This window comes from Pseudophryne corroboree, unplaced genomic scaffold (genome assembly GCF_028390025.1).
Source record: "Pseudophryne corroboree isolate aPseCor3 unplaced genomic scaffold, aPseCor3.hap2 scaffold_1780, whole genome shotgun sequence".
Classification (NCBI taxonomy): domain Eukaryota; kingdom Metazoa; phylum Chordata; class Amphibia; order Anura; family Myobatrachidae; genus Pseudophryne; species Pseudophryne corroboree.
In genome coordinates this window covers 62,920-82,721 of record NW_026968418.1, presented here as the reverse complement: position 1 = coordinate 82,721, position 19,802 = coordinate 62,920, and the positions used below count along the sequence as shown (strand labels likewise).

Genomic DNA, 19,802 nt, shown 5'->3' with positions numbered 1-19,802 from the left:
TTTTTGTTAATTAAAGTAATCCAAAACTGGGATTGATATTTTAGCTCTTTTATTTTTACTTAAAGTACAATAACTTTTACCATTTTAATTTGTTTTAATAGTATATTGACAGTATTGTTTTCTTTCAAAAATCAACTTAATAGTATCTCACCTGGCAGGTAAGTAGGAGTTGGGCTAGAGCTGGGGAGGGTCGCTGCTCGGGCACCCCCCTGTCAAGTGAAGGAGATCCAACTGAGGCAGCACAAGGGAACTCTCGAAAGAAGAACAAGGCTAGAGGAAGATCTGAGACAAAGAAATCTGACTTTTACCAGAGCTGACCAGAGGAAAGCACAAACACAGTCCCCCACTATCACAAATAATGCAGTCGAGTTTCCCACATTTGGGGAAATCACAGGGGTCAGCATACCCAGAATGCAATGAATGAACCTCACCCTGGGAGAACAATCTTCATGACCATGGTATCTCCTATGCAAAATAAGTATGATTTGGGATAGGGCTGGGGAGGGCCGCTGCTCAGGCACATCTCTGTCAAGTAAAGGAGATTCAACTGAGGCAGCACAAGGGAACTCTCATCTGGGGACAACAACTGCAGGGAGAACACATATTTTCAGATGAACATGGGAGGGCAGAAGGCTGCCTAATACTGAAGCACCCCCAAACAACAAACCAAATGCAACAACTAGGCAAGCATTCCTGGGGGAAGGCCTGCAGCAGATGGATTTGCATATGGTGATGTCATCAAAGCAGTGGGTCAAAGTTGGCTTCAACCCTCGTCTGCATATGAAAAGAGAAAAGGGGCGTGCAGGGCATGGCAGCCTTTTGCGGCGCTTGGAAGACCCCTAGTTTGCATTAAACACCTCCACCCTCCTTCGGTGTGGGGCTCATGTTGGCTATGCCCCAGCCCCTGAAGCATTCAAGCTGATTTCTTGCAGCGGCTGGGCACTGTAACAGCTCCAGAGCTGATCTGTAAGGCAAGTAAAAGGGTGTGGGCCCTGCAGCACTACCTGTAGTTCGCATTGTGCGTTGGAAGGCACAAATTAAGCAGACGGGAGAAGTCAGGATAGTGCGCAAGGGCATAGAAGGGAGTGGCTCAAGAAAAGAGAAGTGGAAACAGACAACAAACTAGGCTGGAGAGAGACCTGAGACAAAGAGATCTGAATTATACGAGAGCCGACCAGGGGAAACACAAATTATGCAGTCAAGTGTCCAACATTTGGGGAAACCGCAGGAGCAGCACACCCAGAGTGCAATGGGTGAGCCTTGCCCTGGGAGAAGCACCTTCATGATCATAGTATCTCACCTGGCAGGTAAGTAGGAGTTGGGCTAGAGCTGGGGAGGGTCGCTGCTCGGGCACCCCCCTGTCAAGTGAAGGAGATCCAACTGAGGCAGCACAAGGGAACTCTCGAAAGAAGAACAAGGCTAGAGGAAGATCTGAGACAAAGAAATCTGACTTTTACCAGAGCTGACCAGAGGAAAGCACAAACACAGTCCCCCACTACCACAAATAATGCAGTCAAGTTTCCCACATTTGGGGAAATCACAGGGGTCAGCATACCCAGAATGCAATGACTGAACCTCACCCTGGGAGAACAATCTTCATGACCATGGTATCTCCTATGCAAAATAAGTATGATTTGGGATAGGGCTGGGGAGGGCCGCTGCTCAGGCACATCTCTGTCAAGTAAAGGAGATTCAACTGAGGCAGCACAAGGGAACTCTCAGCTTGGGACAACAACTCCAGGGAGAACACATATTTTCAGATGAACATGGTAGGGCAGAAGGTTGCCTAATACTGAAGCACCCCCAAACAACAAACCAAATGCAACAACTTGTGCAAGCATTCCTGGGGGAAGGCCTGCAGCAGATGGATTTGCATATGGTGATGTCATCCAAGCAGTGGGTCAAAGATGGCTTCAACCCTCGTCTGCATATGAAAAGAGAAAAGGGGCGTGCAGGGCATGGCAGCCTTTTGCGGCGCTTGGAAGACCCCTAGTTCGCATTAAACACCTCCACCCTCCTTCGGTGTGGGGCTCATGTTGGCTATGCCCCAGCCCCTGAAGCATTCAAGCTGATTTCTTGCAGCAGCTGGGCACTGTAACAGCTCCAGAGCTGATCTGTAAGGCAAGTAAAAGGGTGTGGGCCCTGCAGCACTACCTGTAGTTCGCATTGTGCGTTGGAAGGCAAAAATTAAGCAGACGGGAGAAGTCAGGATAGTGCGCAAGGGCATAGAAGGGAGTGGCTCAAGAAAAGAGAAGTGGAAACAGACAGCAAACTAGGCTGGAGAGAGACCTGAGACAAAGAGATCTGAATTATACGAGAGCCGACCAGGGGAAACACAAATTATGCAGTCAAGTTTCCCACATTTGGGGAAATCGCAGGAGCAGCACACCCAGAGTGCAATGGGTGAGCCTTGCCCTGGGAGAAGCACCTTCATGATCATAGTATCTCACCTGGCAGGTAAGTAAGATTTGGGATAGAGCTGGGGAGGGTCGCTGCTCGGGCACCCCCCTGTCAAGTGAAGGAGATCCAACCGAGGCAGCACAAGGAAACTCTCGAAAGAAGAACAAGGCTAGAGGAAGATCTGAGACAAATAAATCTGACTTTTACCAGAGCTGACCAGAGGAAAGAACAAACACAGTCCCCCACTACCACAAATAATGCAGTCGAGTTTCCCACATTTGGGGAAATCATAGGAGTCAGCATACCCAGAATGCAATGAATTAACCTCACCCTGGGAGAACAATCTTCATGACCATGGTATCTCCTATGCAAAATAAGTATGATTTGGGATAGGGCTGGGGAGGGCCACTGCTCAGGCACATCTCTGTCAAGTAAAGGAGATTCAACTGAGGCAGCACAAGGGAACTCTCATCTGGGGACAGCAACTGCAGGGAGAACACATATTTTCAGATGAACATGGTAGGGCAGAAGGCTGCCTAATACTGAAGCACCCCCAAACAACAAACCAAATGCAACAACTAGGCAAGCATTCCTGGGGGAAGGCCTGCAGCAGATGGATTTGCATATGGTGATGTCATCAAAGCAGTGGGTCAAAGTTGGCTTCAACCCTCGTCTGCATATGAAAAGAGAAAAGGGGCGTGCAGGGCATGGCAGCCTTTTGCGGCGCTTGGAAGACCCCTAGTTCGCATTAAACACCTCCACCCTCCTTCGGTGTGGGGCTCATGTTGGCTATGCCCCAGCCCCTGAAGCATTCAAGCTGATTTCTTGCAGCGGCTGGGCACTGTAACAGCTCCAGAGCTGATCTGTAAGGCAAGTAAAAGGGTGTGGGCTCTGCAGCACTACCTGTAGTTCGCATTGTGCGTTGGAAGGCACAAATTAAGCAGACGGGAGAAGTCAGGATAGTGCGCAAGGGCATAGAAGGGAGTGGCTCAAGAAAAGAGAAGTGGAAACAGACAACAAACTAGGCTGGAGAGAGACCTGAGACAAAGAGATCTGAATTATACGAGAGCCGACCAGGGGAAACACAAATTATGCAGTCAAGTGTCCAACATTTGGGGAAACCGCAGGAGCAGCACACCCAGAGTGCAATGGGTGAGCCTTGCCCTGGGAGAAGCACCTTCATGATCATAGTATCTCACCTGGCAGGTAAGTAGGAGTTGGGCTAGAGCTGGGGAGGGTCGCTGCTCGGGCACCCCCCTGTCAAGTGAAGGAGATCCAACTGAGGCAGCACAAGGGAACTCTCGAAAGAAGAACAAGGCTAGAGGAAGATCTGAGACAAAGAAATCTGACTTTTACCAGAGCTGACCAGAGGAAAGCACAAACACAGTCCCCCACTACCACAAATAATGCAGTCAAGTTTCCCACATTTGGGGAAATCACAGGGGTCAGCATACCCAGAATGCAATGACTGAACCTCACCCTGGGAGAACAATCTTCATGACCATGGTATCTCCTATGCAAAATAAGTATGATTTGGGATAGGGCTGGGGAGGGCCGCTGCTCAGGCACATCTCTGTCAAGTAAAGGAGATTCAACTGAGGCAGCACAAGGGAACTCTCATCTGGGGACAACAACTGCAGGGAGAACACATATTTTCAGATGAACATGGTAGGGCAGAAGGCTGCCTAATACTGAAGCACCCCCAAACAACAAACCAAATGCAACAACTAGTGCAAGCATTCCTGGGGGAAGGCCTGCAGCAGATGGATTTGCATATGGTGATGTCATCCAAGCCGTGGGTCAAAGTTGGCTTCAACCCTCGTCTGCATATGAAAAGAGAAAAGGGGCGTGCAGGGCATGGCGGCCTTTTGCGGCGCTTGGATGACCCCTAGTTCGCATTAAACACCTCCACCCTCCTTCGATGTGGGGCTCATGTTGGCTATGCCCCAGCCCCTGAAGCATTCAAGCTGATTTCTTACAGCAGCTGGGCACTGTAACAGCTCCAGAGCTGCTCTATAAGGCAAGTAAAAGGGCGTGGGCCCTGCAGCACTACCTGTAGTTTGCATTGTGCGTTGGAAGGCACAAAGTAAGCAGACGGGAGAAGTCAGGATAGTGCGCAAGGGCATAGAAGGGAGCGGCTCAAGAAAAGAGAAGTGGAAACAGACAGCAAACTAGGCTGGAGAGAGACCTGATACAAAGAGATCTGAATTATACGAGAGCCGACCAGGGGAAACACAAATTATGCAGTCAAGTTTCCCACATTTGGGGAAATCACAGGAGCAGCACACCCAGAGTGCAATGGGTGAGCCTTGCCCTGGGAGAAGCACCTTCATGATCATAGTATCTCACCTGGCAGGTAAGTAGGAGTTGGGCTAGAGCTGGGGAGGGTCGCTGCTCGGGCACCCCCCTGTCAAGTGAAGGAGATCCAACTGAGGCAGCACAAGGGAACTCTCGAAAGAAGAACAAGGCTAGAGGAAAATCTGAGACAAATAAATCTGACTTTTACCAGAGCTGACCAGAGGAAAGCACAAACACAGTCCCCCACTACCACAAATAATGCAGTCGAGTTTCCCACATTTGGGGAAATCACAGGGGTCAGCATACCCAGAATGCAATGAATGAACCTCACCCTGGGAGAACAATCTTCATGAAAATGGTATCTCCTATGCAAAATAAGTATGATTTGGGATAGGGCTGGGGAGGGCCGCTGCTCAGGCACATCTCTGTCAAGTAAAGGAGATTCAACTGAGGCAGCACAAGGGAACTCTCATCTGAGGACAACAACTGCAGGGAGAACACATATTTTCAGATGAACATGGTAGGGCAGAAGGCTGCCTAATACTGAAGCACCCCCAAACAACAAACCAAATGCAACAACTAGTGCAAGCATTCCCGGGGGAAGGCATGCAGCAGATGGATTTGCATATGGTGATGTCATCCAAGCAGTGGGTCAAAGTTGGCTTCAACCCTCGTCTGCATATGAAAAGAGAAAAGGGGCGTGCAGGGCATGGCGGCCTTTTGCGGCGCTTGGATGACCCCTAGTTCGCATTAAACACCTCCACCCTCCTTCGGTGTGGGGCTCATGTTGGCTATGCCCCAGCCCCTGAAGCATTCAAGCTGATTTCTTGCAGCAGCTGGGCACTGTAACAGCTCCAGAGCTGCTCTGTAAGGCAAGTAAAAGGGCGTGGGCCCTGCAGCACTACCTGTAGTTTGCATTGTGCGTTGGAAGGCACAAAGTAAGCAGACGGGAGAAGTCAGGATAGTGCGCAAGGGCATAGAAGGGAGCGGCTCAAGAAAAGAGAAGTGGAAACAGACAGCAAACTAGGCTGGAGAGAGACCTGAGACAAAGAGATCTGAATTATACGAGAGCCGACCAGGGGAAACACAAATTATGCAGTCAAGTGTCCAACATTTGGGGAAACCGCAGGAGCAGCACACCCAGAGTGCAATGGGTGAGCCTTGCCCTGGGAGAAGCACCTTCATGATCATAGTATCTCACCTGGCAGGTAAGTAGGAGTTGGGCTAGAGCTGGGGAGGGTCGCTGCTCGGGCACCCCCCTGTCAAGTGAAGGAGATCCAACTGAGGCAGCACAAGGGAACTCTCGAAAGAAGAACAAGGCTAGAGGAAGATCTGAGACAAAGAAATCTGACTTTTACCAGAGCTGACCAGAGGAAAGCACAAACACAGTCCCTCACTACCACAAATAATGCAGTCCAGTTTCCCACATTTGGGGAAATCACAGGGATCAGCATACCCAGAATGCAATGAATGAACCTCACCCTGGGAGAACAATCTTCATGACCATGGTATCTCCTATGCAAAATAAGTATGATTTGGGATAGGGCTGGGGAGGGCCGCTGCTCAGGCACATCTCTGTCAAGAATTTATAAAGTCTATACATATATATAACCAAATGTCAATATATATATATAGAACCCAGCGCTCCTATCAAAACGTATCTATTTCACCAATTTGTTGCTTATTTAATCTTTATACATCTATTAATTTTCACCATATATTATAAAATGCTGCTCCCATAGGTAGTACTGTTCTACCAATAATAAACCAAATTTTAAAGATAATCACACTTGTTATCAAGGGAGCGCAAAAAATAAAATATACAAGCTCTTTATTTTTAAAAAATATATATAGACAGAAGAAACCCACATTCAATAAAATACAATGGAGTCAACATATATAGGCACCACTATCCATATCTAAATGTAATCAGTATCTATTTCATATTGCCCTTGATGACAACGGAATGTCTATTAAAGTGTCCAAAAAATCCTCCTGGATACAGCTGTTGTAATTTAATCGTTACTTTCCAATTGTAATTGATACATTAAATTCCTTCTTGTGGATGAACAGCAACAGTTGTAACCAACGCCTCTTATTTACTGCAGTTAAAGTTCATATGTAACTCACGTGAGTAATGAAAGAAAACAGGGGGAGAGCGCTGTGATGGTTGATGAAACACAGCGGTATGCTACGACCCCCGTTAACCGTGGCTGGATCTTATTGGCACTCGCGGTCGGGATATTCCTCCCTGCCGTGGGGTAGAGACCTCCTTTTGCTCGCTCTCAAATTGCTTTTTCCCCTTCACCGCTGTCTTTACATCAGACGTCCGCCGTGATGTAGCTCGTTCATGAACGGGCTTATATCTCAGCAATCAGAGTGTCCGGTAGTCACCTTCTTACGCGTTTCTCCGCTGTTATCCAAGAGCGGTTTCGTCAGAGGATACATCAGCAGCCTAGCAGGCTCTTTTTAAAATGCACCGGACCAATAGCATTACTAATTAGTTGATTGGATACATACATATACTAATTGGATGCATACATGTAATGACTCATATATGGAACAACTTTCTAATTGCAATTGCACATATAAAGGCATTTCATAATATAAAAATAAGCAACATGGTGATTAAAAATAATAATAAAATAAGCAACAAGGTGGTTTAAAAAATAACAGAAAATATATAATCTATATACAGATTAACCTCTAATCTTTCAATCAATACCTCATATCTATAATCACATATACATAATTCAGAAACTCAGCACTAAGGATCCCCATTTACTTATATAAAACCTTTTAGGGTAACATAAATCCATGCCACTACTAAAGCTGCTCTCGTGGCGCAGGGGAAACATCACCTGCACTCTATGCAGTGAGTCCCATGTTCGAATCCAACCCGCTCAGCTTAACATCCATATTATTTATTTACTTTTAATGGGATCATTCTATCAATTCATTTTTACCTTTAATTTTTGTTAATATTATTTCTATATTTCATTATTTTAACCCCTGGAATAATTACATTGCTGCTTAAACAACAAAAAGAATTGAAGAAAAAATAAATATTAAACAGACAATTTAAGGATTCGAAGATTTAAAGATTTAAAGATTTTAAAATTTAAAACAGGGAGGGGGGGGAGGGAGGGGGGCCTTTTGGGAGAAGGAGGGGAAAAAAATAAAATAAAAATAAAAATATATATATATAGAACCAAGAGAAAGTGTAAAAAGAGGATGGAGGAAGAAATCTGATGTTCATCATTACTAGTGGATTTTACTAAAGAACTTTAAAGGAACACACACAACAGGATTATACAGTTTCATCCTAAGAGGAAAGCTGTTTCAAAAATAGCTACTTCTAATAATTTTGTTTATTTAATAAACATACAATAAATGGATATTCAATAAATAATATATTAGGTAAATCAATAGATAAAATCTTCAGAGACTGCCAATGTTGTTCAGTTCGATGCTCTCATTCAGACCATCAGGTGTAAGGGTACCCAAAGAAAAAATCCAAAATGCCTACCTTGTCAAGTAAAGGAGATTCAACTGAGGCAGCACAAGGGAACTCTCATTTGGGGACAACAACTGCAGGGAGAACACATATTTTCAGATGAACATGGGAGGGCAGAAGGCTGCCTAATACTGAAGCACCCCCAAACAACAAACCAAATGCAACAACTAGTGCAAGCATTCCTTGGGGAAGGTCTGCAGAAGATGGATTTGCATACGGTGATGTTAGCCAAGCAGTGGGCCAAAGTTGGCTGGAACCCTCATCTGCATATGAAAAGAGAAAAGGGGTATGCAGGGCATGGCGGCCTTTTGCGGCGCTTGGATGACCCCTAGTTTGCATTAAACACCCCCACCCTCCTTCGGTGTGGGGCTCATGTTGGCCATGCCCCAGCCCCTGAAGCATTCAAGCTGATTTCTTGCAGCAGCTTGGCACTGTAACAGCTCCAGAGCTACTCTGTAAGGCAAGTAAAAGGGCGTGGGCCCTGCAGCACTACCTGTAGTTCGCATTGTGCGTTGGAAGGCACAAAGTACGCAGACGGGAGAAGTCAAGATAGTGTGCAAGGGCATAGAAGGGAGCGGCTCAAGAAAAGAGAAGTGGAAACAGACAGCAAACTAGGCTGGAGAGAGACCTGAGACAAAGAGATCTGAATTATACGAGAGCCAACCAGGGGAAACACAAATTATGCAGTCAAGTTTCCCACATTTGGGGAAATCGCAGGAGCAGCACACACAGAGTGCAATGGGTGAGCCTTGCCCTGGGAGAAGCACCTTCATGATCATGAAGGTGCTTCTCCCAGGGCAAGGCTCATCCATTGCACTCTGGGTGTGCTGCTCCTGCGATTTACCCAAATGTGGGAAAGTTGACTGCATAATTTGTGTTTCCCCTGGTTGGCTCTCGTATAATTCAGATCTCTTTGTCTCAGGTCTCTCTCCAGCCTAGTTTGCTGTCTGTTTCCACTTCTCTTTTCTTGAGCCGCTCCCTTCTATGCCCTTGCGCACTATCTTGACTTCTCCCGTCTGCTTACTTTGTGCCTTCCAACGCACAATGCGAACTACAGGTAGTGCTGCAGGGCCCACACCCTTTTACTTGCCTTACAGAGCTGCTCTGGAGCTATTACAGTGCCCAGCTGCTGCAAGTAATCAGCTTGAATGCTTCTGGGGCTGGGGCATAGCCAACATGAGCCCCACACCGAAGTAGGGTGGAGGTGTTTAATGCGAACTAGGGGTCATCCAAGCACCGCAAAAGGCCGCCATGCCCTGCACGCCCCTTTTCTCTTTTCATATGCAGACGAGGGTTGAAGCCAACTTTGACCCACTGCTTGGATGACATCACCATATGCAAATCCATCTGCTGCAGGCCTTCCCCCAGGAATGCTTGTACTAGTTGTTGCATTTGTTTTGTTGTTTGGGGGTGCTTCAGTATTAGGCAGCCTTCTGCCCTCCCATGTTCATCTGAAAATATGTGTTCTCCCTGCAGTTGTTGTCCCCAGATGAGAGTTCCCTTGTGCTGCCTCAGTTGAATCTCCTTTACTTGACAGAGATGTGCCTGAGCAGCGGCCCTCCCCAGCCCTATCCCAAATCATTCTTATTTTGCATAGGAGATACCATGGTCATGAAGATTGTTCTTCCAGGGTGAGGTTCATACATTGCATTCTGGGTATGCTGACCCCTGTGATTTCCCCAAATGTGGGAAACTCGACTGCATTATTTGTGGTAGTGGGGGACTGTGTTTGTGCTTTCCTCTGGTCAGCTCTGGTAAAAGCCAGATTTCTTTGTATCAGATCTTCCTCTAGCCTTGTTCTTCTTTCGAGAGTTCTCTTGTGCTGCCTCAGTTGGATCTTCTTCACTTGACAGGGGGGTGCCCGAGCAGCGACCCTCCCCAGCTCTAGCCCAACTCCTACTTACCTGCCAGGTGAGATACTATGATCATGAAGGTGCTTCTCCCAGGGCAAGGCTCACCCATTGCACTCTGGGTGTGCAGCTCATGTGATTTCCCCAAATGTGGGAAACTTGACTGCATAATTTGTGTTTCCCCTGGTCGGCTCTCGTATAATTCAGATCTCTTTGTCTCAGGTCTCTCTCCAGCCTAGTTTGCTGTCTGTTTCCACTTCTCTTTTCTTGAGCCGCTCCCTTCTATGCCCTTGCGCACTATCCTGACTTCTCCCGTCTGCTAACTTTGTGCCTTCCAATGCACAATGCAAACTACAGGTAGTGCTGCAGGGCCCACGCCCTTTTACTTGCCTTACAGAGTAACTCTGGAGCTGTTACAGTGCCCAGCTGCTGCAAGAAATCAGCTTGAATGCTTCAGGGGCTGGGGCATAGCCAACATGAGCCCCACACACCGAAGGAGGGTGGAGGTGTTTAATGCGAACTAGGGGTCATCCAAGTGCCGCAAAAGGCTGCCATGCCCTGCACGCCCCTTTTCTCTTTTCATATGCAGACGAGGGTTGAGGCCAACTTTGACCCACTGCTTGGATGACATCACCATATGCCAATCCATTTGCTGCAGGCCTTCCCCCAGGAATGCTTGCACAAGTTGTTGCATTTGGTTTGTTGTTTGGGGGTGCTTCAGTATTAGGCAACCTTCTGCCCTCCCATGTTCATCTGAAAATATGTGTTCTCCCTGGAGTTGTTGTCCCCAGATGAGAGTTCCCTTGTGCTGCCTCAGTTGAATCTCCTTTAGTTGTCAGAGATGTGCCTGAGCAGCGGCCCTCCCCAGCCCTATCCCAAATCATACTTATTTTGCATAGGAGATACCATGGTCATGAAGATTGTTCTCCCAGGGTGAGGTTCATTCATTGCATTCTGGGTATGCTGACCCGTATGATTTCCCCAAATGTGGGAAACTCGACTGCATTATTTGTGGTAGTGGGGGACTGTGTTTGTTCTTTCCTCTGGTCAGCTCTGGTAAAAGTCAGATTTATTTGTCTCAGATCTTCCTCTAGCCTTGTTCTTCTTTCGAGAGTTTCCTTGTGCTGCCTCAGTTGGATCTCCTACACTTGACAGGGGGGTGCCCGAGCAGCGACCCTCCCCAGCTCTAGCCCAACTCCTACTTACCTGCCAGGTGAGATACTATGATCATGAAGGCGCTTCTCCCAGGGCAAGGCTCACCCATTGCACTCTGGGTGTGCTGCTCCTGTGACTTCCCCAAATGTGAGAAACTTGACTGCATAATTTGTGTTTCCCCTGGTCGGCTCTCGTATAATTCAGATCTCTTTGTCTCAGGTCTCTCTCCAGCCTAGTTTGCTGTCTGTTTCCACTTCTCTTTTCTTGAGCCGCTTCCTTCTATGCCCTTGTGCACTATCCTGACTTCTCCCGTCTGCTTAATTTGTGCCTTCCAACGCACAATGCGAACTACAGGTAGTGCTGCAGGGCCCACACCCTTTTACTTGCCTTACAGAGCAGCTCTGGAGCTGTTACAGTGCCCAGCTGCTGCAAGAAATCAGCTTGAATGCTTCAGGGGCTGGGGCATAGCCAACATGAGCCCCACACCGAAGGAGGGTGGATGTGTTTAATGTGAACTAGGGGTCATCCAAGCGCCGCAAAAGGCCGCCATGCCCTGCACGCCCCTTTTCTCTTTTCATATGCAGACGAGGGTTGAAGCCAACTTTGACTCACTGCTTGGATGACATCACCATATGCAAATCCATCTGCTGCAGGCCTTTCCCCAGGAATGCTTGCACTAGTTGTTGCATTTGGTTTGTTGTTTGGGGGTGCTTCAGTATTAGGCAGCCTTCTGCCCTCCCATGTTCATCTGAAAATATGTGTTCTCCCTGGAGTAGTTGTCCCCAGATGAGAGTTCCCTTGTGCTGCCTCAGTTGAATCTCCTTTACTTGACAGAGATGTGCCTGAGCAGCGGCCCTCCCCAGCCCTATCCCAAATCATACTTATTTTGCATAGGAGATACCATGGTCATGAAGATTGTTCTCCCAGGGTGAGGTTCATTCATTGCATTCTGGGTATGCTGACCCCTGTGATTTCCCCAAATGTGGGAAACTCGACTGCATTATTTGTGGTAGTGGGGGACTGTGTTTGTTCTTTCCTCTGGTCAGCTCTGGTAAAAGTCAGATTTATTTGTCTCAGATCTTCTTCTAGCCTTGTTCTTCTTTCGAGAGTTTCCTTGTGCTGCCTCAGTTGGATCTCCTTCACTTGACAGGGGGGTGCCCGAGCAGCGACCCTCCCCAGCTCTAGCCCAACTCCTACTTACCTGCCAGGTGAGATACTATGATCATGAAGGTGCTTCTCCCAGGGCAAGGCTCACACATTGCACTCTGGGTGTGCTGCTCCTGTGATTTCCCCAAATGTGGGAAACTTGACTGCATAATTTGTGTTTCCCCTGGTCGGCTCTCGTTTAATTCAGATCTCTTTGTCTCAGGTCTCTCTCCAGCCTAGTTTGCTGTCTGTTTCCACTTCTCTTTTCTTGAGCCGCTCCCTTCTATGCCCTTGCGCACTATCCTGACTTCTCCCGTCTGCTTAATTTGTGCCTTCCAACGCACAATGCGAACTACAGGTAGTGCTGCAGGGCCCACACCCTTTTACTTGCCTTACAGAGCAGCTCTGGAGCTGTTACAGTGCCCAGCTGCTGCAAGAAATCAGCTTGAATGCTTCAGGGGCTGGGGCATAGCCAACATGAGCCCCACACCGAAGGAGGGTGGAGGTGTTTAATGCGAACTAGTGGTCATCCAAGTGCCGCAAAAGGCCGCCATGCCCTGCACGCCCCTTTTCTCTTTTCATATGCAGACGAGGGTTGAAGCCAACTTTAACTCACTGCTTGGATGACATCACCATATGCAAATCCATCTGCTGCAGGCCTTCCCCCAGGAATGCTTGCACTAGTTGTTGCATTTGGTTTGTTGTTTGGGGGTGCTTCAGTATTAGGCAGCCTTCTGCCCTCCCATGTTCATCTGAAAATATGTGTTCTCCCTGGAGTTGTTGTCCCCAGATGAGAGTTCCCTTGTGCTGCCTCAGTTGAATCTCCTTTACTTGACAGAGATGTGCCTGAGCAGCGGCCCTCCCCAGCCCTATCCCAAATCATACTTATTTTGCATAGGAGATACCATGGTCATGAAGATTGTTCTCCCAGGGTGAGGTTCATTCATTGCATTCTGGGTATGCTGACCCCTGTGATTTCCCCAAATGTGGGAAACTCGACTGCATTATTTGTGGTAGTGGGGGACTGTGTTTGTGCTTTCCTCTGGTCAGCTCTGGTAAAAGTCAGATTTATTTGTCTCAGATTTTCCTCTAGCCTTGTTCTTCTTTCGAGAGTTCCCTTGTGCTGCCTCAGTTGGATCGCCTTCACTTGACAGGGGGGTGCCCGAGCAGCGACCCTCCCCAGCTCTAGCCCAACTCCTACTTACCTGCCAGGTGAGATACTATGATCAGGAAGGTGCTTCTCCCAGGGCAAGGCTCACCCATTGCACTCTGGGTGTGCTGCTCCTGTGATTTCCCAAAATGTGGGACACTTGACTGCATAATTTGTGTTTCCCCTGGTCGGCTCTCGTATAATTCAGATCTCTTTGTATCAGGTCTCTCTCCAGCCTAGTTTGCTGTCTGTTTCCACTTCTCTTTTCTTGAGCCGTTCCCTTCTATGCCCTTGCGCATTATCCTGACTTCTCCCGTCTGCTTACTTTGTGCCTTCCAACGCACAATGCGAACTACAGGTAGTGCTGCAGGGCCCACACCCTTTTACTTGCCTTAAAGAGCAGCTCTGGAGCTGTTACAGTGCCCAGCTGCTGCAAGAAATCAGCTTGAATGCTTCAGGGGCTGGGGCATGGCCAACATGAGCCCTACACCGAAGGAGGGTGGGGGTGTTTAATGCAAACTAGGGGTCATCCAAGCGCCGCAAAAGGCCGCCATGCCCTGCATAACCCTTTTCTCTTTTCATATGCAGATGAGGGTTCCAGCCAACTTTGGCCCACTGCTTGGATGACATCACTGTATGCAAATCCGTCTTCTGCAGACCTTCCCCAAGGAATGCTTGTACTAGTTGTTGCATTTGGTTTGTTGTTTGGGGGTGCTTCAGTATTAGGCAGCCTTCTGCCCTCCCATGTTCATCTGAAAATATGTGTTCTCCCTGCAGTTGTTGTCCCCAGATGAGAGTTCCCTTGTGCTGCCTCAGTTGAATCTCCTTTACTTGACAGAGATGTGCCTGAGCAGCAGCCCTCCCCAGCCCTATCCCAAATCATACTTATTTTTCATAGGAGATACCATGGTCATGAAGATTGATCTCCCAGGGTGAGGATCATTCATTGCATTCTGGGTATGCTGACCCATATGATTTCCCCAAATGTGGGAAACTCGACTGCATTATTGACCATGGTATCTCCTATGCAAAATAAGTATGATTTGGGATAGGGCTGGGGAGGGCCGCTGCTCAGGCATATCTCTGTCAAGTAAAGGAGATTCAACTGAGGCAGCACAAGGGAACTCTCATCTGGGGACAACAACTGCAGGGAGAACACATATTTTCAGATGAACATGGGAGGGCAGAAGGCTGCCCAATACTGAAGCACCTTCAAACAACAAACCAAATGCAACAACAAGTGCAAGCATTCCTGGGGGAAGGCCTGCAGCAGATGGATTTGCATATGGTGATGTCATCCAAGCAGTGGGTCAAAGTTGGCTTCAACCCTCGTCTGCATATGAAAAGAGAAAAGGGGTGTGCAGGGCATGGCGGCATTTTGCGGTGCTTGGATGACCCCTAGTTCGCATTAAACACCTCCACCCTCCTTCGGTGTGGGGCTCATGTTGGCTATGCCCCAGCCCCTTAAGCATTCAAGCTGATTTCTTGCAGCAACTGGAAACTGTAACAGCTCCAGAGCTGCTCTGTAAGGCAAGTAAAAGGGTGTGGGCCCTGCAGCACTACCTGTAGTTCGCATTGTGCGTTGGAAGGCACAAAGTAAGCAGACGGGAGAAGTCAGGAAAGTGCGCAAGGGCATAGAAGGGAGCAGCTCAAGAAAAGAGAAGTGGAAACAGACAGCAAACTAGGCTGGAGAGAGACCTGAGACAAAGAGATCTGAATTATACGAGAGCCGACCAGGGGAAACACAAAATATGCAGTCAAGTGTCCCACATTTGGGGAAATCGCAGGAGCAGCACACCCAGAGTGCAATGGGTGAGCCTTGCCCTGGGAGAAGCACCTTCATGATCATAGTATCTCACCTGGCAGGTAAGTAGGAGTTGGGCTAGAGCTGGGGAGGGTCGCTGCTCGGGCACCCCCCTGTCAAGTGAAGGAGATCCAACTGAGGCAGCACAAGGGAACTCTCGAAAGAGGAACAAGGCTAGAGGAAGATCTGAGACAAAGAAATTTGACTTTTACCAGAGCTGACCAGAGGATAGCACAAACACAGTCCCCCACTACCACAAATAATGCAGTCAAGTTTCCCACATTTGGGGAAATCACAGGGGTCAGCATACCCAGAATGCAATGAATGAACCTCACCCTGGGAGAAAAATCTTCATGACCATGGTATCTCCTATGCAAAATAAGTATGATTTGGGATAGGGCTGGGGAGGGCCGCTGCTCAGGCATATCTCTGTCAAGTAAAGGAGATTCAACTGAGGCAGCACAAGGGAACTCTCATCTGGGGACAACAACTGCAGGGAGAACACATATTTTCAAATGAACATGGGAGGGCAGAAGGCTGCCTAATACTGAAGCACCCCCAAACAACAAACCAAATGCAACAGCTAGTACAAGCATTCCTGGGGGAAGGTCTGCAGAAGACGGATTTGCATACAGTGATGTCATCCAAGCAGTGGGCCAAAGTTGGCTGGAACCCTCATCTGCATATGAAAAGAAAAAAGGGGTATGCAGGGCATGGCGGCCTTTTGCGGCGCTTGGATGACCCTTAGTTCGCATTAAACACCCCCACCCTCCTTCGGTGTGGGGCTCATGTTGGCAATGCACCAGCCCCTGAAGCATTCAAGCTGATTTCTTGCAGCAGCTTGGCACTGTAACAGATCCAGAGCTGCTCTGTAAGGCAAGTAAAAGGGTGTGGGCCCTGCAGCACTGCCTGTAGTTTGCAATGTGCATTGGAAGGCCCAAAGTAAGCAGACAGGAGGAGAAGTCAGGATAGTGCACAAGGGTATAGAATGGAGGGGCTCAAAAAAAAAAGAAGTGGAAACAGACAGCAAACTAGGCTGGAGAGAGACCTGAGACAAAGAGATCTGAATTATATGAAAGCCGACCAGTGGAAATACAAATTATGCAGTCAAGTTTCCCACATTTGGGGAAATCACAGGAGCAGCACACCCAGAGTGCAATGGGTGAGCCTTGCCCTGGGAGAAGCACCTTCATGATCATAGTATCTCACCTGGCAGGTAAGTAGGAGTTGGGCTAGAGCTGGGGAGGGTCGCTGCTCAAGCATCCCCCTGTCAAGTGAAGGAGATCCAACTGAGGCAGCACAAGAGAACTCTCGAAAGAAGAATAAGGCTAGAGGAAGAAATGAGACAAAGAAATCTGACTTTTACCAGAGCTGACCAGAGGAAAGCACAAACACAGTCCCCCACTACCACAAATAATGCAGTCAAGTTTCCCACATTTGGGGAAATCACAGGGGTCAGCATACCCAGAATGCAATGAATGAACCTCACCCTGGGAGAACAATCTTCATGACCATGGTATCTCCTATGCAAAATAAGTATGATTTGGGATAGGGCTGGGGAGGGCCGCTGCTCAGGCATATCTCTGTCAAGTAAAGGAGATTCAACTGAGGCAGCACAAGGGAACTCTCATCTGGGGACAACAACTGCAGGGAGAACACTTATTTTCAAATGAACATGGGAGGGCAGAAGGCTGCCTAATACTGAAGCACCCCCAAACAACAAACCAAATGCAACAACTAGTACAAGCATTCCTGGGGGAAGGTCTGCAGAAGACGGATTTGCATACAGTGATGTCATCCAAGCACTGGGCCAAAGTTGGCTGGAACCCTCATCTGCATATGAAAAGAGAATAGGGGTATGCAGGGCATGGCGGCCTTTTGCGGCGCTTGGATGACCCTTAGTTCGCATTAAACACCCCCACCCTCCTTCGGTGTGGGGCTCATATTGGCAATGCCCCAGCCCCTGAAGCATTCAAGCTGATTTCTTGCAGCAGCTTGGCACTGTAACAGCTCCAGAGCTGCTCTGTAAGGCAAGTAAAAGGGTGTGGGCCCTGCAGCACTGCCTGTAATTTGCATTGTGCATTGGAAGGCCCAAAGTAAGCAGACAGGAGGAGAAGTCAGGATAGTGCACAAGGATATAGAAGGGAGGGGCTCAAAAAAAAAAGAAGTGGAAACAGACAGCAAACTAGGCTGGAGAGAGACCTGAGACAAAGAGATCTGAATTATATGAAAGCCGACCAGTGGAAATACAAATTATGCAGTCAAGTTTCCCACATTTGGGGAAATCACAGGGGCAGCACACCCAGAGTGCAATGGGTGAGCCTTGCCCTGGGAGAAGCACCTTCATGATCATAGTATCTCACCTGGCAGGTAAGTAGGAGTTGGGCTAGAGCTGGGGAGGGTCGCTGCTCAAGCACCTCCCTGTCAAGTGAAGGAGATCCAACTGAGGCAGCATAAGGGAACTCTCGAAAGAAGAACAAGGCTAGAGGAAGATCTGAGACAAAGAAATCTGACTTTTACCAGAGCTGACCAGAGGAAAACACAAACACAGTCCCCCACTACCACAAATAATGCAGTCAAGTTTCCCACATTTGGGGAAATCACAGGGGTCAGCATACCCAGAATGCAATGAATGAACCTCACCCTGGGAGAACAATCTTCATGACCATGGTATCTCGTATGCAAAATAAGTATGATTGGGATAGGGCTGGGGAGGGCCGCTGCTCAGGCACATCTCTGTCAAGTAAATGAGATTCAACAGAGGCAGCACAAGGGAACTCTCATCTGGGGACAACAACTGCAGGGAGAACACATATTTTCAAATGAACACGGGAGGGCAGAAGGCTGCCTAATACTGAAGCACCCCCAAACAACAAACCAAATGCAACAACTAGTACAAGCATTCCTGGGGGAAGGTCTGCAGAAGACGGATTTGCATACAGTTATGTCATCCAAGCAGTGGGCCAAAGTTGGCTGGAACCCTCATCTGCATATGAAAAGAGAAAAGGGGTATGCAGGGCATGGCGGCCTTTTGCGGTGCTTGGATGACCCTTAGTTCGCATTAAACACCCCCACCCTCCTTCGGTGTGGGGCTCATGTTGGCAATGCCCCAGCCCCTGAAGCATTCAAGCTGATTTCTTGCAGCAGCTTGGCACTGTAACAGCTCCAGAGCTGCTCTGTAAGGCAAGTAAAAGGGTGTGGGCCCTGCAGCACTACCTGTAGTTCGCATTGTGCGTTGGAAGGCACAAAGTAAGCAGACAGGAGGAGAAGTCAGGATAGTGCACAAGGGTATAGAAGGGAGGGGCTCAAAAAAAAAAGAAGTGGAAACAGACAGCAAACTAGGCTGGAGAGAGACCTGAGACAAAGAGATCTGAATTATATGAAAGCCGACCAGTGGAAACACAAATTATGCAGTTAAGTGTCCCACATTAGGGGAAATTGCAGGAGCAGCACACCCAGAGTGCAATGGGTGAGCCTTGCCCTGGGAGAAGTACCTTCCTGATCATAGTATCTCACCTGGCAGGTAAGTAGGAGTTGGGCTAGAGCTGGGGAGGGTCACTGCTCGGGCACCCCCTTGTCAAGTGAAGGAGATCCAACTGAGGCAGCACAAGGGAACTCTCGAAAGAAGAACAAGGCTAGAGGAAGATCTGAGACAAAGAAATCTGACTTTTACCAGAGCTGACCAGAGGAAAGCACAAACACAGCCCCCCACTACCACAAATAATGCAGTCAAGTTTCCCACATTTGGGGAAATCACAGGGGTCAGCATACCCAGAATGCAATGAATGAACCTCACCCTGGGAGAACAATCTTCATGACCATGGTATCTCCTATGCAAAATAAGTATGATTTGGGATAGGGCTGGGGAGGGCCGCTGCTCAGGCATATCTCTGTCAAGTAAAGGAGATTCAACTGAGGCAGCACAAGGGAACTCTCATCTGGGGACAACAACTGCAGGGAGAACACTTATTTTCAAATGAACATGGGAGAGCAGAAGGGTGCCTAATACTGAAGCACCCCCAAACAACAAACCAAATGCAACAACTAGTACAAGCATTCCTGGGGGAAGGTCTGCAGAAGACGGATTTGCATACAGTGATGTCATCCAAGCAGTGGGCCAAAGTTGGCTGAAACCCTCATCTGCATATGAAAAGAGAATAGGGGTATGCAGGGCATGGCGGCCTTTTGCGGCGCTTGGATGACCCTTAGTTCGCATTAAACACCCCCACCCTCATTCGGTGTGGGGCTCATATTGGCAATGCCCCAGCCCCTGAAGCATTCAAGCTGATTTCTTGCAGCAGCTTGGCACTGTAACAGTTCCAGAGCTGCTCTGTAAGGCAAGTAAAAGGGTGTGGGCCCTGCAGCACTGCCTGTAATTTGCATTGTGCATTGGAAGGCCCAAAGTAAGCAGACAGGAGGAGAAGTCAGGATAGCGCACAAGGGTATAGAAGGGAGGGGCTTAAAAAAAGAAGAAGTGGAAAC

General features: G+C 48.3%; 29 non-coding genes across 29 annotated transcripts; 9 read left to right on the top strand and 20 right to left on the bottom strand.

The window, feature by feature from the left end:
• Positions 1 to 318: 318 nt before the first annotated feature.
• Positions 319 to 482, bottom strand: LOC135002371 (U1 spliceosomal RNA). Its single transcript, XR_010203577.1, has one exon. It is a non-coding gene; the product is annotated as a U1 spliceosomal RNA (small nuclear RNA).
• Positions 483 to 1,152: 670 nt separating this feature from the next.
• LOC135002386 (U1 spliceosomal RNA) lies at positions 1,153 to 1,315 on the bottom strand. Its single transcript, XR_010203592.1, has one exon. It is a non-coding gene; the product is annotated as a U1 spliceosomal RNA (small nuclear RNA).
• Positions 1,316 to 1,467: 152 nt separating this feature from the next.
• On the bottom strand, positions 1,468 to 1,631 carry LOC135002354 (U1 spliceosomal RNA). The gene has a single exon (XR_010203561.1). It is a non-coding gene; the product is annotated as a U1 spliceosomal RNA (small nuclear RNA).
• Positions 1,632 to 2,302: 671 nt separating this feature from the next.
• LOC135002368 (U1 spliceosomal RNA) lies at positions 2,303 to 2,465 on the bottom strand. Its single transcript, XR_010203574.1, has one exon. It is a non-coding gene; the product is annotated as a U1 spliceosomal RNA (small nuclear RNA).
• Positions 2,466 to 2,617: 152 nt separating this feature from the next.
• LOC135002359 (U1 spliceosomal RNA) lies at positions 2,618 to 2,781 on the bottom strand. Its single transcript, XR_010203565.1, has one exon. It is a non-coding gene; the product is annotated as a U1 spliceosomal RNA (small nuclear RNA).
• Positions 2,782 to 3,451: 670 nt separating this feature from the next.
• On the bottom strand, positions 3,452 to 3,614 carry LOC135002385 (U1 spliceosomal RNA). The gene has a single exon (XR_010203591.1). It is a non-coding gene; the product is annotated as a U1 spliceosomal RNA (small nuclear RNA).
• A 152-nt stretch (positions 3,615 to 3,766) lies between these two features.
• Positions 3,767 to 3,930, bottom strand: LOC135002353 (U1 spliceosomal RNA). The gene has a single exon (XR_010203560.1). It is a non-coding gene; the product is annotated as a U1 spliceosomal RNA (small nuclear RNA).
• Positions 3,931 to 4,601: 671 nt separating this feature from the next.
• On the bottom strand, positions 4,602 to 4,764 carry LOC135002369 (U1 spliceosomal RNA). The gene has a single exon (XR_010203575.1). It is a non-coding gene; the product is annotated as a U1 spliceosomal RNA (small nuclear RNA).
• Positions 4,765 to 4,916: 152 nt separating this feature from the next.
• On the bottom strand, positions 4,917 to 5,080 carry LOC135002351 (U1 spliceosomal RNA). Its single transcript, XR_010203558.1, has one exon. It is a non-coding gene; the product is annotated as a U1 spliceosomal RNA (small nuclear RNA).
• Positions 5,081 to 5,751: 671 nt separating this feature from the next.
• Positions 5,752 to 5,914, bottom strand: LOC135002384 (U1 spliceosomal RNA). The gene has a single exon (XR_010203590.1). It is a non-coding gene; the product is annotated as a U1 spliceosomal RNA (small nuclear RNA).
• A 152-nt stretch (positions 5,915 to 6,066) lies between these two features.
• On the bottom strand, positions 6,067 to 6,230 carry LOC135002364 (U1 spliceosomal RNA). Its single transcript, XR_010203570.1, has one exon. It is a non-coding gene; the product is annotated as a U1 spliceosomal RNA (small nuclear RNA).
• A 2,626-nt stretch (positions 6,231 to 8,856) lies between these two features.
• Positions 8,857 to 9,020, bottom strand: LOC135002394 (U1 spliceosomal RNA). The gene has a single exon (XR_010203598.1). It is a non-coding gene; the product is annotated as a U1 spliceosomal RNA (small nuclear RNA).
• Positions 8,961 to 9,124, top strand: LOC135002393 (U1 spliceosomal RNA). The gene has a single exon (XR_010203597.1). It is a non-coding gene; the product is annotated as a U1 spliceosomal RNA (small nuclear RNA).
• A 671-nt stretch (positions 9,125 to 9,795) lies between these two features.
• On the top strand, positions 9,796 to 9,959 carry LOC135002361 (U1 spliceosomal RNA). The gene has a single exon (XR_010203567.1). It is a non-coding gene; the product is annotated as a U1 spliceosomal RNA (small nuclear RNA).
• Positions 9,960 to 10,111: 152 nt separating this feature from the next.
• On the top strand, positions 10,112 to 10,274 carry LOC135002387 (U1 spliceosomal RNA). The gene has a single exon (XR_010203593.1). It is a non-coding gene; the product is annotated as a U1 spliceosomal RNA (small nuclear RNA).
• Positions 10,275 to 10,947: 673 nt separating this feature from the next.
• LOC135002363 (U1 spliceosomal RNA) lies at positions 10,948 to 11,111 on the top strand. Its single transcript, XR_010203569.1, has one exon. It is a non-coding gene; the product is annotated as a U1 spliceosomal RNA (small nuclear RNA).
• Positions 11,112 to 11,263: 152 nt separating this feature from the next.
• Positions 11,264 to 11,426, top strand: LOC135002391 (U1 spliceosomal RNA). Its single transcript, XR_010203596.1, has one exon. It is a non-coding gene; the product is annotated as a U1 spliceosomal RNA (small nuclear RNA).
• Positions 11,427 to 12,097: 671 nt separating this feature from the next.
• Positions 12,098 to 12,261, top strand: LOC135002383 (U1 spliceosomal RNA). Its single transcript, XR_010203589.1, has one exon. It is a non-coding gene; the product is annotated as a U1 spliceosomal RNA (small nuclear RNA).
• Positions 12,262 to 12,413: 152 nt separating this feature from the next.
• Positions 12,414 to 12,576, top strand: LOC135002379 (U1 spliceosomal RNA). Its single transcript, XR_010203585.1, has one exon. It is a non-coding gene; the product is annotated as a U1 spliceosomal RNA (small nuclear RNA).
• Positions 12,577 to 13,247: 671 nt separating this feature from the next.
• LOC135002360 (U1 spliceosomal RNA) lies at positions 13,248 to 13,411 on the top strand. Its single transcript, XR_010203566.1, has one exon. It is a non-coding gene; the product is annotated as a U1 spliceosomal RNA (small nuclear RNA).
• Positions 13,412 to 13,563: 152 nt separating this feature from the next.
• On the top strand, positions 13,564 to 13,726 carry LOC135002380 (U1 spliceosomal RNA). The gene has a single exon (XR_010203586.1). It is a non-coding gene; the product is annotated as a U1 spliceosomal RNA (small nuclear RNA).
• A 1,501-nt stretch (positions 13,727 to 15,227) lies between these two features.
• On the bottom strand, positions 15,228 to 15,390 carry LOC135002374 (U1 spliceosomal RNA). The gene has a single exon (XR_010203580.1). It is a non-coding gene; the product is annotated as a U1 spliceosomal RNA (small nuclear RNA).
• Positions 15,391 to 15,542: 152 nt separating this feature from the next.
• On the bottom strand, positions 15,543 to 15,706 carry LOC135002358 (U1 spliceosomal RNA). The gene has a single exon (XR_010203564.1). It is a non-coding gene; the product is annotated as a U1 spliceosomal RNA (small nuclear RNA).
• A 675-nt stretch (positions 15,707 to 16,381) lies between these two features.
• On the bottom strand, positions 16,382 to 16,544 carry LOC135002377 (U1 spliceosomal RNA). Its single transcript, XR_010203583.1, has one exon. It is a non-coding gene; the product is annotated as a U1 spliceosomal RNA (small nuclear RNA).
• A 152-nt stretch (positions 16,545 to 16,696) lies between these two features.
• On the bottom strand, positions 16,697 to 16,860 carry LOC135002350 (U1 spliceosomal RNA). The gene has a single exon (XR_010203557.1). It is a non-coding gene; the product is annotated as a U1 spliceosomal RNA (small nuclear RNA).
• Positions 16,861 to 17,535: 675 nt separating this feature from the next.
• LOC135002376 (U1 spliceosomal RNA) lies at positions 17,536 to 17,698 on the bottom strand. Its single transcript, XR_010203582.1, has one exon. It is a non-coding gene; the product is annotated as a U1 spliceosomal RNA (small nuclear RNA).
• Positions 17,699 to 17,850: 152 nt separating this feature from the next.
• Positions 17,851 to 18,014, bottom strand: LOC135002365 (U1 spliceosomal RNA). Its single transcript, XR_010203571.1, has one exon. It is a non-coding gene; the product is annotated as a U1 spliceosomal RNA (small nuclear RNA).
• Positions 18,015 to 18,688: 674 nt separating this feature from the next.
• Positions 18,689 to 18,851, bottom strand: LOC135002378 (U1 spliceosomal RNA). The gene has a single exon (XR_010203584.1). It is a non-coding gene; the product is annotated as a U1 spliceosomal RNA (small nuclear RNA).
• Positions 18,852 to 19,003: 152 nt separating this feature from the next.
• On the bottom strand, positions 19,004 to 19,167 carry LOC135002352 (U1 spliceosomal RNA). Its single transcript, XR_010203559.1, has one exon. It is a non-coding gene; the product is annotated as a U1 spliceosomal RNA (small nuclear RNA).
• Between the last annotated feature and the right edge of the window lie 635 nt (positions 19,168 to 19,802).